The 13,238-nt window shown below is 48.0% G+C and overlaps 1 protein-coding gene across 1 annotated transcript in view; it reads right to left on the bottom strand.

Annotated features, from left to right (window-relative positions):
• The window catches only part of WDFY4 (WDFY family member 4), a 255,480-nt gene extending 243,522 nt beyond the window's left edge, over window positions 1–11,958 (bottom strand). Inside the window, exon 1 of the mRNA XM_079793291.1 lies at window positions 11,858–11,958. The gene's annotated coding sequence lies outside the window, so the exon portion shown is untranslated. The remainder of the gene's footprint in view (window positions 1–11,857) is intronic.
• Window positions 11,959–13,238: the final 1,280 nt, after the last annotated feature.

Genomic DNA, 13,238 nt, shown 5'->3' with positions numbered 1-13,238 from the left:
AGAGGAGTAGCTCTGGGACAGGGAGACATGCCCCCCACTTTCCCTGAGGTCTGAACAGCATCACATAGATAAATTGGAAAACAAAAATCATATAATCATATCAATTGATGCAGAAAAAGCAATCCAATACTGTTTTTTGATAAAAACTCTCAGCAAAGTGGTAACAGAGATATCAAACCTCAATATAATAAAGGCCATATATAACAGACCTACAGCCAACATCATACTCTATGGGCAAAACTAAAACTATTACCCATAAGAACAGAAACAAGGAACAAGAAAAGGATGTCTGCTTTCACCACTCTGTTCAACATAGTACTGGAAATCCTAGCCACAGTGATCAGACAAGAAAGAGAAATATAAGTCATCCAAATTGGAAAGAAAGAAGTAAAATTGTCCTTATTCACAGATGACATTATATTATACATAGAAAACCCTAAAATTTCCATAAAAAAACTACTAGATTTAATAAATGAATTTGTCAATGTAGCAGGATACAAAATTAATACCCAGACATCTATGTCATTTTTATACACTAATAATTAACTCTCAGAAAAAGAAACTAAAAAACAATCCCATTTACCGTTGCAACAAAAAAATTTAAGATACCTAGAAATAAACTTAACCAAAAAGGTAAAAGACCTGTACTCAGAAAACTACAGGACACTGAAAAAAGAGTTAGAGGAAGATATAAACGAGTGGAATAATATACCATGTTCATGGATTGGTAGAATTAACATTATTAAAATGTCCATAATATCCAAGGCAATCTACAGATCCAATGCAATCCCTATTAAAAAACCAATGGTGTATTTCACAGATCTAGAAGAAATACTCCAAAAATTTATATAGAACCAAAAAAGACCCCAAAGAGACACATCAATCTTGAGAAAGAAGAACAAAGTTGGAGGGGTTACAATACCAGATATAAAGTTATAGTATAAAGCAGGCGTCCTCAAACTAGGGCCTGCGGGCCACATGCGGGTGTTTTTGCCATTTTGTTTTTTTACTTCAAAATAAGATATATGCAGTGTGCATAGGAATTTGTTCATAGTTTTTTTTAAACTATAGTCTGGCCCTCCAATGGTCTGAGGGACAGTGAACTGGCCCCCTGTTTAAAAAGTTTGAGGACCCCTGGTATAAAGCCACTGTAATCAAAACAGCCTGGTACTGGCACAAGAACAGGCATATAGATCAATGGAACAGAACAGATAACCCAGAAATGGACCCAAGCCATTGTGCTCAATTAATATTTGACAAAGGAGGCAAGAGCATACAATGGAGTAAAGACAGTCTCTTCAATAAATGGTGTGGAGAAAATGGACAAGGGCATGCAAAAAAATGAAACTAGACCACCAGCTTACACCATACACTAGAGTAAACTCAAAATGGATAAAATACTTAAATGTAAGTCGGGAAACGATAAAAATCTTGGAAGAAACCATAGGCAGCAAAATTTTGTACATCTCTCGCAACAATATATTTGTCGATGCATCTCCTAGGAAAGAGAAACTAAGGAGAACATAAATAAAAGGCTTTTGCACAGCAAAAGAAACCATCAACAAAATGAAAAGGGAGCCCGCTGCATGGGAGAACATATTTGCCAATGATACATCTGATTAGGGGTAAATTTCCAAAATATATAAGGAACTCATACAACTTAACAAAGGGAAGACAAACTATCCATTTAAAAAATGGGCAAAGGACCTAAATAGACGCTTCTCCAAAGTGGACATACAGATGGCCAAGGGACATGTGAAAAAGTGCTCAAAGTCACCAATCATCAGAGAGATGCAAATTAAAACAACAATGAGGTATTACTTCACACCTGTCAGAATGCCTACCATCAACAAATCAACAAATGACAAGTGCTGGTGAGGATGTGGAGAAAAGGGAACCCTAGTGCACTGCTGGTGGGAATGCAGACTGGTGCAGCCACTGAGGAAAATATTATGGAGTTTCCTCAAAAAATTAAATATGGAACTGCCATCTGACCCAGTGATCCCACTTCTAGGAAGATATCCTAAGAAACCTAAAACACCCACCAGAAAAAATATATGCACCCCTATGTTCATAGCAGCACAATTTACAATAGCTAAGATCTGGACACAGCCCAAGTATCCATCAGTAGATGAGTGAATAAAGAAAGCTGTGGTACATTTATGTCATGGAATATGATGCCGCTGTGAAAAAGCAGGATCTCTTACCTTTTAAGACAGCATGGAGAGACCTGGAGAGTATTATGCTGAGTGAAATAAGCCAGTCAGAGAGAGAGAAGGATTACATGATCTCACTCATTTGTGGAATCTAATGAACAAAATGAACTGATGAACAAAATAGGTCCAGAGACACAGAAGCATGGAACAGACTGACTAATCTCAGAGGGAAGGCAAGGGTGAAGAGGGGATGGGGAGAGATTAACCAGGGAATTTATATGCATATATGCATAGCCCATGGACACAGACAATGGTGTGATAAAGGCCCAGGAGGGGTGGGTGCAGGGTGGAGGGGGTCAATGGGGAAAGATAGGGGGGCATTTCTAATACTTTCAACAGTGAAGATATATTTTTAAAAATTAAAATAAAAATGGCAAATTTTATGTTATGTATATTTTATCTCAACAAGTAGACAGATAGATGATAGATGATAGATAGATAGATAGATAGATAGATAGATAGATAGATAGATAAATGTATGTTAAAAGATGATATAATTTGTCCAGGTTGATGATTATAATAAAATAATAAATATACTAGCATGCATTGAGCTCGTACTCTGCACTGGACCTGTGCACAGTGCTCTGTGTACGACACTAATTTAATTCTCTCTGAGCCCGGTGGCTCAGTGACTCCAGTGACTGTTCTGACCTCCCTGAGAGTGAGGAAGGAGTCACCATGGAGTTTCAGCATTATCCCCAGCGTAACACATCTGGTGTTTTCAAAGATGGGACAGGAATACCCCTCTGACCCAAGACACTGGTAAACATAGGCCACACACACAGCTGTGTTGGAAAGAGGAGGAAGAATTGATTACAGAGGCTCTGTGTCCACACCTGGGTTAGCTCTGGGCAGAGAGGACATAGTATGGGAGGGGAGACACCAGTGAGATGCAACAAGACCAGAGAAAACAGGAGGTGGAAGTGCTTGGACAACATGGGCCCCAAGAATGTATAGAGAGCAGCCAAGAGCATCGAATCCCTGTAGCACAGGCCCCAGGAGCACCGTTCATACTGTGTGCAAAGGGCAGGAGCACCAGTGACCTTGGAGGCTAACGGGAAGGGCGTGCTAGTCGAGCTTTCCACGTGAGGAAGGAGTTGGCAGAGGTCACGCTTCGAGACCTGCCTGTGGCAGCCCTGCTGGGGTGGCAGCCAGCCTTCAGGCATCGCTGGAGGCCAATAGGCAGTCCTCAGCCTCCAGCCCGCCTCTGGGACTGGAGTTCCTGAAGGCAGTGGTCTGGAAACTTTGACATGTGTCAGTCTTGCCTGAAGGGATTATAAAACCCAGATTTCTGGAATCCGCACCAGAATTTCTGATTCAGTGGGTCTGGGATAAGAACTTTTATCTCTAACAAGATTCCAGGTGATATCAAAGAAGCTGGTCTAAGCACCACACCTGGAGGACCACCCGGGGCCACACTTGGAGGACCATAAAGGAACATGCCTTTGAACAACCACGAGCCATACCTTGGAGACTACCTCGGGCCACACCTGGGCGACCACCAGTGACCAGCCCCCTGAATACCGCCAGGGCCACACCTGGAGGACCACCAGGGGCCTCACCTGGAGGAGCACGTCCAAGGAGCCGCCTCAGAGAGGGCCATGAGAATCGGAAGTGTCTTGTCACCTAGGCTGTATCTTGCATTGCTGCAAGCCCCGAGCAGAAGTGCTGTTCTCGAGAGCAAGGCTCCAGGGCCAGAACCAGAGCACATGCAGGGGCAGCACCGCAGGGCGGGCGGGAAAACCGCAGCCCGAAGAAAGGGCAGGGGCTCAGGGCGGTCAGTGCCACAGCGGCCCTGAGGGCTCCGGTGCACGCTCTGGGATGAGAGCCAGGGCTTGGCCAGAAATCACCGTCGTGTTGCCCAAACCCACTCCAGTTAGGAAGTGTCCCATCCCTGCATCAGAGAACCGCCCAGCCCAGGGCCCTACATCCTCCTGACATGACTCAAGAGAGAAAGAGACAGCTCAGGTGTTTCCCAGAAGTTCAGGAATCCCCCTGAAGACTCAGATGGGACTCCAATTGTCAGGAACCATGGCCCTCACACTTCCTTTTTCTGATTCCAGCCCAGGCCCTCCTGGCCAGCACACACCTCTGTGGTTTTGGCAGCATTACCAGAATGCAGGAACTCACGGTGTCCCGCGGAAGGGCCCCAGTTTTGTGTCTCGGTATGTGTACAACTTCCACATTCCCAAGCACTCTCGGGGAGCAGTTCCCCAGGCACACCCTTGAAGCTGAGCTGCAACCGTGCTGTCCTCTCAGCACGAAGACATGGCCTGTGGCCGCACAGGCACCAAGCTCAGCCCCATAACTGGGAGCCTCTCCAATGCGGGAGCTACTCCACAGCTGTCTCCAGTGAGAAATGCTGCTTCACAAGAATGGCCATAACCACTATGTACCGTGTGTCATTGTCATCTGCTGTACTGTACACCTGGATTAACACCAAATAGCATTGTATGTCAACTGTAATAAAAAATTTAATTAAAAAATGTAATCAAGAACACCATCAATGTTCTCTAATCTTAGAAAATGTATATGGTAGGCATCATTAATCCCATTATACAGATGAGAAAAGTAAGACTCAAAGAAACTGAGACTCAGAGAAAATAAGTAACTTATCTGAAATCAAACTGCTAATAAGCCTCAGGATTAAAGTCAAACCCAGACTTTTCTGACTCCGAAGCTCCGCACCCCTTTACCGCCCCTGCTCAGCTTGACACGCGTCCCCCAGGGAAGAGCTGAGACCCGAGTGCCACCAGGCCGCTTAGTCAGTCTCGGCACAAGGTAGGCACCAGCTGCCCGGTCCCTCCCTGGGCTGACAGCTGCAGCCCGCCAGGCCAGCGCTATCACCCGCCCTCCAGGCTCCTCGCCCTCCAACCCCAGAACCACCAGGAATCTGTGGCACCTTTATACTTCTCAGGCGCTGGTTCCGGTGTGAGCGATGAAAACGTTTCTGGGATTGGTTAGTTGACACAATCCTCCTGTTTAGCTTATTAAATTTTAAGTATGATTTGGTCAGAAAACATGCACAAAAGTCACTAAATTTTCAACTGTATCTGGAAGAATGCATTCCTGGTGTGTAAGGAGTTAAGCATCTCTTAAGTCTCATGGAATTAATTATTAAGTTAACGAATAGTTCTCAAGTCTCACAGATCAAAGAACACGTCCCAAAATGAGCCCAGAACGCCTCCATCCCACAGAGAGCTAGCAGCTGTGTGGCTCCCTGCTGTCCAGAAGAACTGGGTCCGGAGGACTCTGCTTTGGGGTAGTGAGAAAAAGACGCTTTCACATCCACCTTTGCAGGCGATGCGTGTTCACAAAAGTGCCGAGCGAGGAGCGTGCTGGCAGCGGGGCCAGCGCAGCAGGCCCTGGGCCGTCCCCGGCCTCTCCCTGACTCAGACCCACCTGTAACATGGGGCTCCTCGGGGTCTGTCCACCAGTGAGGGCTACTTTCACATTAGACTCGTGTTTAGAGCCTTCAACCCTCTCCTGAGGCCTGGGCATTTGTTTAACCAGAGTGAGTCTCCTGCGGGCTGGCCAAGTCTTACTGTGTCAGGAACATCTTCAGCCCAGACCTAATTCCTCTACATGCCCAGGGATGGCAACATGCACCCCAGGACACTCCCCAAGAGCCAAGGAACCTCAGAATCCCACAGCAGGGAGCGAGCGGGGGGGGGGGGGGGGGGGAGGGGGGAGGGGCGGCCTGGGTCCCTGCCCTCCCTGGAGCTGTCCCCCCTCCCCGCCCCCGCTGCTTCTCCAGCTCTCTCCCAGCCTTGCCGGGCAGGCCGCTCTGCCCAGGCTGCGCTGCCCCCACCCCACCCACATGGACTTGGGAGCATCTTGTCACTCCCTTCCCTGCTCCAGTGTCTTCTATCCAGGGCGCCCTGTTCTCTAGGCGCATTCCCAGCCAGGGCCGTCCCCCTCCCCCCGCCCCACTGCCTAGTTTCCCACGCACCCCCAGCGGGGTCTTGCTCTGACCCTTGGCCTTTACTCCGTGACCCTGCTTGAGACGCCCCTCCTGCGACTCCACAAGTCCAAATCCTGCTGCCTGCAAGACACAGCTCCCTGCCTCCCGGCACAGGCTTCCCTGATGCCCCAACCAAATCCATCAGCTCCTCTCTCGCCCCATCCCCGCACCGCCGGCCATCTGTGATTAGAGAGCAGCCACCACCAGCCCGTGCCAGCCCTTTGCAGTTTGCAAAGCTGCATCCACGTGTGATCTCCTGGTAATTCCACTGGGTACACGGGGCTCCCACCATCCCCCATCAACCCTGTGCGGGCGGGGTGCCTGGGAGTGAGTCACTATGGGGCCAGGCAGAGTGAAAGTGCGTGTTGTGTCTTCCCAAATGTGTCAATCCCCCAGCAACCCCTGCTGGGCTGGCAGTCCTCACTCACTCCTACACTCTCCGGGCTCAGGAATGTGCTTTCTCAGCCCTGTGTTCCTCAGCTCTGCGTTTTGATCGATCATAAAATGCCACACCGGTTAATAAATTGGGGGGGAGGGGTGGATCATTACATTAAACACACTTAAAAATGGGACTATTCTGACACTAAATTGTGTGAGGAAAGAAGTATTTCTTGGAACGAAGGGGCTGTTTTAAAGGGGCGCTTGTGAGGGGATCCCTTCCTGGCAAATGACGCAGTAGGGAGACGAGGGGTGACTGCCTCTCTCCCCTCCGGTCCCAAGACAGAGTGCGACCCCAATTCCGTTTGCCTGGTTTGTGCCATTTACGTGAAAGGTCTCCTGGAGACCCTGTGGGACAGAAAAACAGATAAGCTAGGGCTCGGGGTTTTCGGGTTGCAGGGTGGCACCCCTGGTTGGGTGGCATTTTTCTTTAAATACCTGATTCTCAGCTCCTGCTCTCTCCGCACTCCTGGGCCTGTGGACCCCACAGCTGCTGCGCATGCGCTGACGCCCAGCACGGGTGGGACATGCACCTGGAGCTGCAGGCCTGGTCACTCCTCCTGCCCAGTGGCTGCACCCCCCCCCCCCGAGTCACTGCCCCTTACACCTGTCTCCCAGCCGCTCAGGAGAGCCAGGGGGAGCCCAGGCTAACTCCGTACACTCTGACGACTACACAACCCAACTGCTTCCCGTGTACATATCTCTGCTCCTCTGCAGGTCTCTTATATTGGTGCCTACCTTTTGAAAAGTTGATACTGGGCAATTTTATTATCGTATAGAAAACACAAAAATAAAAAAAGTATCCCTTCTTTGCATACCACTTTTCACATCCAAGCATATTTTACTTATAATCGACATATAAACAGCTAACTGCACCCATCATCATATCATAAACATATTCTATGTCGCCCTTTTCCTTAAACTATCAGCTTGCAGGACCATGAGGCCTCCTCTTGGTCTGACATAACTGACTTAACCCTGGGAGCGATGCTGCGGTGTCTCCCCCGCTCTGTGGGCAATCCTGGGGGAGGACACCGCTCATCACTGAGTTCCCTGTGAACCATCTTCGAAGATGAATTCTCAAGAGAAAGATGAATCATTGGCCAAAAGGGCCGTTTCACACCTGAGCCAAACATTGGCTCTCGCTGCCCAGAAGTTTGTCCTCAGCTTTAGTGGGAGCGCTGCCCACTGCCAAGCGCAGACTTTCACAGCCGGTGGAACTCGGCTGAGTCACTGCGGCCGAAGGGCTTACCTCCGAGCCGCCCTGATCTCACCTGGAAAGTGGGAGTAACACACGATCTCATTGTGACATTAAAGGGGCTTGCAAATAGCAGTGCCCTCCCCAGTGCCGGGTTTGTTACAGGGACTAGCTCCATTCTTCTTGCCCTCCATACTTTCTGCCTCCTTCAAGTTATTTGAGACATAAGGCCTTTCACTTCTCTACCTTCCTGTTCTTGAACTGTGTTCCCCACAAAAGCCTCTGGCCATGAAGCAAGACCTCTTCCTCTGAAGGGTGTTGCCCCACACAACGATAAAGCCAGACCCAGATTCAGCCACATGAGTGATTGTAAGTGTGTGGGTAGCCATATGTAAAACGTAAAAATAGCCCTGGCTGCTGGGGCTCGGTTGGTTGGAGTGTCATCTAGTAACACAGAAGGGTAGCGGGTCCGGTCAGCACACACATCGGTTGCAGGTTTGATCCCTGGTGGGGCACGTAGAGGAGGCAACCTATAGACGCCTCTCTCTCTCTCTTCCCCTTCCTCTCTCTAAAATCAATAAAACATTTAAAATTTAATTTTTAAAAGTCAAAATTAATATATTAAATTAATTGCATGTATTTTAAAAATATATTTTAAATATTTTATTGAACCCAATATACCCAAAATGCTGTCTTTTCAATATGCAATCAATATGGTAAGTATGAATGAGATATTTCACATTTCTTTTTATCGTCTGTTTGTAATATCTTTGAGACCTGATGTGCATTTTACACTTAGAGCTCATCTCAGTGCAGACTGCTCACATTTGAGGCTGGGCCACAGGCTGCTCTGCTGGGCAGCCCAGGGCTAGACTTAGAGACTTAGGCTCTAACAGCTTCTTCCGGGGGACCATCAGCCAAGGTTTGGGAACGCTGCCCAGAGACATCATCTCAGGTGCAATGTGCAGGAGCATTTTGAGGTTTGCAGCACTTGGAGGGAGATAAATGCAAGGCCCCCATGGTAAGAAAAATGGGGAGCAGCTCTATGGTGCGCTCAAAGGATGCTGAGGAGCCCGTCTTCCTCGCTCCCCTCCTGCACAAGATCTCTCCCCCCTCTCCCCACATGGCCAGGCTGCCTTGCTTTTCTTCCATGAAGGTCCCTGGGGCATAAGGCTTTTATTAATAGGATAGTTAATATTATGTAGTATGGCAAAGGGGTAAGCAAATTGACAGAATAGGGACACAAACCTAAATATACATGATACCTGATTTACAACAGAACTGTTTAAAGCAGTGAGTAAAGAATGGCTTTTTTAATAAATGGAGCTAAGACTCTTGGTTATCACATAGGAAAAACAAAATAAAATAGAATGTTCACCCCACATCACACCACACAGAAAATATATTTTCAGGTGCAACTAAAGATTTAATGTGGACAGCAAAATTATTTTAAAAGTTATTAAATAATCTGAGAGAATAATTTTGTAGGTTTATAGTGAATAATTTCTTAGACAACACAAGTAAGTATATATCATAAAAAACACATGGGTAAATCAAGCTTGTTTAGAATTAAGATATTTGGGCATTAATAGAAATCACAAAGAACATAAGGATACAAGGCACAAACAAGACCTAATTGGTTAATCGCTCTCCTCCTCTCCCCATTTACAACATACGTAAATGATAGAGGATTAATATCCAAATATGGATTGAATTACAGTAAATCAATAGGATAAAAAACAGGTGACCCCCATAGAGAAATTGGCACACAGAAATTGGCACACAAAATTGAACCAAAAGAAAGGCACACAGAATGACCAGTAACATATAAAAAGATGCCCACACTTAGTAATTGAGGAAGTGCAAATTTAAACATAATTTGATCATTTTACATTTCCACTGGATTGGTAAAAAGAGTTGGTGAAGATGCGGAGCAATGAAAACTTTTACACATTGCTGATGGATGGAGAAATGACACATGGTGCTGGTTTATGCAGCGAGGCTAGAGATACCGGTACCCTATGACCTACCAGTTACACTTCAGGGCACATAGGCTAGGGAGGTCTTGCACACATGCCCCAAATACGTATGCAAGGAGAAGCCTAGCAGCACCTACAAGTGCTAGAGCCCCTAGCAGCTCACAATAGGAAAAACAGAAGCCTAGACATAGCCCAAGTGCCCATCAGGGGTGACTGGGAGAAGTATATTGAGATTTAGTCCTGCATAACAGAGTATTATCCTCATGAACATGAATGAATGAGAGGCTCATGCAGCAATATGAAGGAATTTCAGAAACATAGTTCTGAGTAAATTAAGCAAGTCTTAAACAAATATTTAATTCCACCCTAGCCACTGTGGCTCAGTTGGTAGGAGTATCATCTCACGTCTCATGTACCAAAAGGTCTCAGGTTCGATTCCCCATCAGGGCACATACCTAGGTTGTGGTTTCAATCCCTGGCCCTAATCAGGACACATGCAGGAGGCAACCTCTCTCTCTCTCTCTCTCTCTCTCTCTCTCTCTCTCTCTCTCTCCCTTCCTCTCACTCTAAAAATCAATGAAAATGTCCTCAGGTGAGTATTGGGGAAAAAAAGAATATTTAATTGCTATTACAAAGTTCAAAACCTTGTAAAACTAGATAAATATTTAGTGATTTAAATGTACAAGATAAATCTATAAAGAAAATCAAGGGAACAATAAGCCCCAAATTTAGGACAAGAGTTTTCTGTGAGGAGAGAGGGAGAAGGACAAGCACACAAGGACGTCGAAGATGCTGCTGATTCTAAGAACACACTGAATGGCAGCACTCAGGGTCCATGTCCTGCTACTCCTTAGACCTATGCACTTTCTCTACTTCTCTTTTCTATCTAGTCAACATTTAAATGCGTCCCAAGTTAGGCAGCACAGCCCAAGTCCTCACTCTGGACAGGAAGGCCCGCCCCCTGGACGGTCACCTACATGCCTCTCTGCCATGCTGGCCTCCACCAGGCCTCCACCCTGCACCTGGGCCTTCTCCATTCCCTGCCAAGATGGCTTCTCAGACACCCGCAGGGCTCAGGCCCGCCTCCCTCAGGTCTCTGCCAGAAGGCGCATCCTTTCCAGCCTCCGACCCACAGGCTCACCTCCTGCTCTCCATCCCACTTCAGCCCATGCCCCCAGCACCACTGGCCTGGTCACGGAGCCTGTCGCCTTTAACAGTGTCTGGCAGAAATTGATGTTTAATAAATATTTGTTGAAAAATTAAATGGACAACTATTCAGAAAGTCATACTAAAATTCAGGTGCTCCGTGGAAAGGGTTATACATGACATCCTTAGTCACTGGATTAGCTCATCACTTCAGAGAGCTTGGACAAGGATTGGCTCAGTGCTCACTACGGTGGGCTTCAGGGGGAGAGGAGGAGAGCGAGTTCTCAGTGAACAGGAGATCTGCTTATTCAGAAAATGCTGGCATTTCTAAGGTTTAATGTGGTGACTCAGATGAGGAAAGAGAGGCCCAAAGAGGCACCTACTTACCAGACCCCCAGGAATGACCACAGGGCCAGGACAGAGCCAGCTCTCTTGGGGACCAGTCTGAAGTGGCCCCCACTGTCAACACCTTTCAGAGGCCTACTCACGGATGGGCAAGGAGGCTCAGCCAGCTGGCCTCTCTATCCTGGGCAGTTGGCACAGACAGGCCAGGCCCAGCTCCCAGGGGTGGCTGGTCTTCTTCCTTGGCAGCACCAGCAGAAAGGGCCTGCCCTGGAGGAGGGGCGGGCAATGGGGCTGGAGCCAGGCCCGTCTCAGCAAACTGTCGGGACAGTGGCAGACACCCCAGCAGAGCCAGGCATCAGAGAGGCCTGACCACATGCGCCGCCCACCCTGCATAAACTTCCTGCTCATCAGCTTACCTCCTCTCCCTCGTCCACAAACCCAGGTCCGCTCGGTGGTCACGTGCTCTCATGCTCAGCCTTGTAGGAGGCGGCAGGAGGCCCTACCCTGACAGACAGGACCCCCATGCCCACCCCTGTGTTGGCCAGTTGTTGTCGAGAGCAAGGTAACCTACCCAGAGGTGTGCTGGTCAGGGCCTGCAGACATCAGATGGCATGGGTGCCCCCATGTGCAACCACCGGCCCCCAGGCTTGAGGGAAGACGACCGGGCCCAGCATCGTCAGCTTACAACAGCCTTTCACTATGAATCACTCAAGCTCGGTCCTTGCTCATTTCCTGGAGAAAGAGGAAGTGGAGAGTCCACAGATGCCTGATTCTGCCCACTCCCCAGCCATCAACAACGCTGCCTGAGTTCTGGCGGGTGGCTTGGCCCTGCAGAAGGGCCCTTGGGGCAGTAGCTCAGTGGACAGGCAGTGCCGGGTGAGGCCAAGGACAAAGAGGAAAAGCTTGTGAAGGTGGACCAGGACTTCAGCTCAGGGCTGTCAAGCTGGCCTTCCCTTTTCCTCAGCCCTCCTCTCCTCTGAGGCTCCAGGAAATGAGAATAGGTGAATTTAACTAGAGGTGTGTCTACAGTGCATCCCTGGACATTGCATGGGCTCAGCAGCCCCTTTGCCAGCCCAGAAAGAGCTTTTCACTGCCATCCCTTTCTCCATCCTCAGACCTAACTGTGCAACTACCAAGGGAGTCTCTGAAGTCAGGTGGCCAACCACGCATAACACTGAAGTAATGATGAAAGAGAGTTTCGGTCACAGGATGCAGTTCTCTGAAGCTCAGTATCAATACGCCTGTTCCTTTGGGTTTATTAGGTTGAAACATTTCATATCTCTCCATAACATCACCCATGCAGGACCAGCCAGCATGTCCATTCAAACACAGTACCTCCCTGGGCCACACGCGCAAGAGCAGTTGTTGGCACGATTGCCTGGCCCTTAAAGCTAGCTCCTCCCCTGCTTCTAGCTCACTTATGGGTAACTCTTAGTGAAAAGCAACTTCACCTATTATGGGAGGCAAAAAATCTCTGAGATTGGTTCAAAGATAAAAACAACCTGTATAATGAAACTCCAACTCTCACCAATGAAAACTTGCCAGTAAGCGGAAGCCAAAATAGGAGTCCTGTCCAGCTTAAGATTTGGACCACACGCTCATGCTGACTCCATGGACATTCCCCAACAGGAGTCAGAGGTTCCAATATTTCTGCTCAAGTTTTCGTTTCTCATTCCACTGTCCCCGGGTGGAAAGAGAGTGAGAATGGAAGGTGGGAGGGTGCCCAGCACAGCAGGGCACTACAGATCATCCTGAGACATGCAATGGGTGAGTGCCGCAGCACAAGTGTTACCTTGCCAAGCCGGAAGGGGCTCCAATATTTTTAAAGCAACAAGTTAAAATCCATGGTCATCCTATTTCAAGATCCACGGTCTTATAGTGTATACCATTATGGGAGGAAATACTAATTTTATTGGCAGTTGGTACAAGACTACTCCCTAGAAAGATACCTG

The sequence above is a fragment of the Cnephaeus nilssonii genome, assembly GCF_951640355.1.
Source record: "Cnephaeus nilssonii genome assembly, chromosome: 16".
Lineage (NCBI taxonomy): Eukaryota > Metazoa > Chordata > Mammalia > Chiroptera > Vespertilionidae > Cnephaeus > Cnephaeus nilssonii.
This window is presented reverse-complemented; position numbering and strand designations above follow the sequence as displayed.